Raw genomic sequence first — 2,710 nt, 5'->3', positions numbered from 1 at the left:
TATTTCAGAGCTTCTAGGGAAGGATCTGAAATCTCTCCTCAGGAAAATGTGGTCTTCCGACTTAGACATCATTCTGCTGACAAAGACTAACTCTAGGGCTGTGAAGTCTGGAGAAGCAGTTCCTTTATTTTGTGAATGGATATCGTTCCCATGCAGTGAACCACACATTCTGAGTATCTGGGTAGCAATCTACCTTCCTGGTGGTCTTGCCTGATAGTCTAGTATTTTTGGTTCAATAGAGCTGCAATAGAAGTGAAACTCCCCAAGAGTCCTGGTTTCTATACAGAATGAGGCTTGGCCAATCCCTATCCAATCCTCATCACTCCTATTGTGCCCTAAGCTGTGACTTCATCACCCTGATCACCTAGGAGGTGAGAGAGCTGGGGCAGGGAATTCCATGTACTCTCTCAGATTTCAATGGCAGAGGTTGGACCAGGAGCCAGTTTATTCCCAAATGGTGTTCCTTGGCTCTATGCCCTGTTTGCTATGCTTTTTGTATTTTTTCTCTTTGTCATGTTCTCTCCCTTTTTACTTGAGATAGACCAACATATAAAGAAATGTAAGTACCGGGGGGGGGGGGGGGGCTTAGGGCACAGGGGAATGAGATGTATGAGAGAGTGTGTATGGAGGGAGGAGAAGGTATACATTATAAGGTGGGGAACATGGAAACAACGTCTGTTCTTCGCTGATCTTCAAGGTCATTAAGACCCAGTGCTAAAGGTTTTAGAAATAATAATCTTTTATATAATGGAAGTGCCTGAGGGACATAGGTCAGGACTGGACTAGGCAGCCCATTTGTGGTGCATCTGTGGAGCATGAGGAGGTATCTAGGGCCCTGCCCGAGTTGACATAAGGCCAGGTATAAGGATATAGGAAATCCTGGGGAACCTGGGGATATGTGAAGGAATTTTCAGATGATGGTCTCTGACTCGCCATGCTTTGTCTTAGTCTTGCTTAGATGCAAGTATTCTCTGCATGGTGCTGTGCGTAAGGATAAAGAAGATGAGATAAAGATGGACCATCTGGGAAGGCCAGGTGAGTATCCCTTGCTCTTCACCTCTGGGCTTATTATGTCCATAAGGCAGGCGGTTCTAGTTACTTCCATGGTCCATGTGCTAGATGGCTGAAAACTCCACGCTCAAACCTAGTCTCAGTGAGGCAGCCCCCTCACATTCTGTTTAGCTTAAGAATTCTGTCTTCTCTCTAGGGAGAACATTTTTCAAGTAGAAGTTTGGTCCTGAGCCCTCATTAACTTCGTAACCTAGGGTCTCCTGTAGGTGGAAAAGCTTCTCTTTTCTCATCTATACTTATGATGTCTCTCCTCTTATCAGGGTTCTCTCTCAAGTGATTCAGTGACAAAGCTACCATGTTTTCATGCCCATGAAAAAATTAGGTGACTCTTCTCCAGGCACTTGTTATAAAGTTGCTTTTGTGATAGAGATAAGTGCAGAAGGACTTTGTCGGGATAGAATCATACAAACAGTCTGAGGAGACTGAAAGCCCATTGTTCTGTGGAACATTCTGACCACCAGGTGACCATAATTCCTGCAAATTGTGTACTTGCCTCTCCAGGTAAGGTTAGCTCTTCCCTCCTTTGTGCTCTTCTGTGACTCCCTTGTGAAATTACAGAGAGATAACACACTGGATTCTTGGTTTTTTGGTCCTTCAACCTAGACATCATTGAGTTCTTCGTGTCCACAATATCACTCCCTCTGTTTGAATGTTACATGTTAAACTTTTGTTTTCTCTCTGCTATGTAAAGTGAAAGTTGTGGACTATTTGGTGAGGATTGACTTTTACAGCTCATGTAACATATCCCATTATATAATTATTATAACAATTATTATATAATGATATAACTGTTATATAATGATAACATTATATAGCTTTATTATTCAGTGGGATTTCTGCACAGATATTTTGAGAATCAAGCCAAAGCACAAGAAGAGGTTGATCACTGAGGGACAAATCTTTCAAGCTTAAAACATTTTTTATATATTTAACTTGAGAAACAGTCATCCCTTGTGACAAGTATTTCCCAGACAATGGGTCAAGAATCATATATATAGTCCTGTCCTGACAGGATTTTTCTGAGTGTTTAAAGATGTATAAAAAATTTTATAATCTGCATCTCTTTCATTGTTCTGCTGTCCAAAATGGGAGTTGCAGTCTGCTGGGTCAGCGGTATAATCAATTTTCTTCTTGTTCCAGGCTGTCCTCTGGAGTCACCAAGGAGAGAAGTTCTGGGAAGGAAGGAAGATGGGATGGGAAGAGATCCCTCACTACTTGTGAGGGTAGCAAGAGAGCCCAGGGGTTCTGAGGTTGAGATCTGTACCCCTGGACCATCAGTTTGAGAGTGGTCGAGCCTCTAAGGAATCACCCGTGACATCATATCCCAGACACGAGAGGGCTTCTTAGACCCTCATTATGTATGTTTATACTGAAAAAAAAGATAATAAATATTTTGAGACTCTCAGAAAAGTTCTATATTACCAGGAATTTTTTGTTGAACTTAAGGCTTCTAACACTCAGTTGCTTATGGTCAGTCCAAATCCCAAACAAATTTCCCACTTCCAGGTGAAATCCTAGGTGAATGACTTATGCTATCTTATTCTCCTAAAGCACCATGAACAGTCATCATTTCAGGGGAAGAAAAGCTCATGGTCCCTATTAGACTAAGCAAACTTTTAATCCAGGACCATGGCCGAGT

At 42.1% G+C, this 2,710-nt stretch overlaps 1 long non-coding RNA gene across 1 annotated transcript; it reads left to right on the top strand.

The window, feature by feature from the left end:
• Positions 1 to 375: 375 nt before the first annotated feature.
• On the top strand, positions 376 to 2,470 carry LOC113922943. The gene is made up of 3 exons (XR_003520113.2): positions 376 to 559; positions 949 to 1,035; positions 2,212 to 2,470. It is a non-coding gene; the product is annotated as an uncharacterized LOC113922943 (long non-coding RNA).
• The last annotated feature ends 240 nt before the right edge of the window (positions 2,471 to 2,710 follow it).

This window comes from Zalophus californianus, chromosome 9 (assembly GCF_009762305.2).
Source record: "Zalophus californianus isolate mZalCal1 chromosome 9, mZalCal1.pri.v2, whole genome shotgun sequence".
NCBI lineage: Eukaryota > Metazoa > Chordata > Mammalia > Carnivora > Otariidae > Zalophus > Zalophus californianus.
Note: the sequence above shows the minus strand (reverse complement) of the source record. Positions and strands in the feature narration are given on the sequence as shown.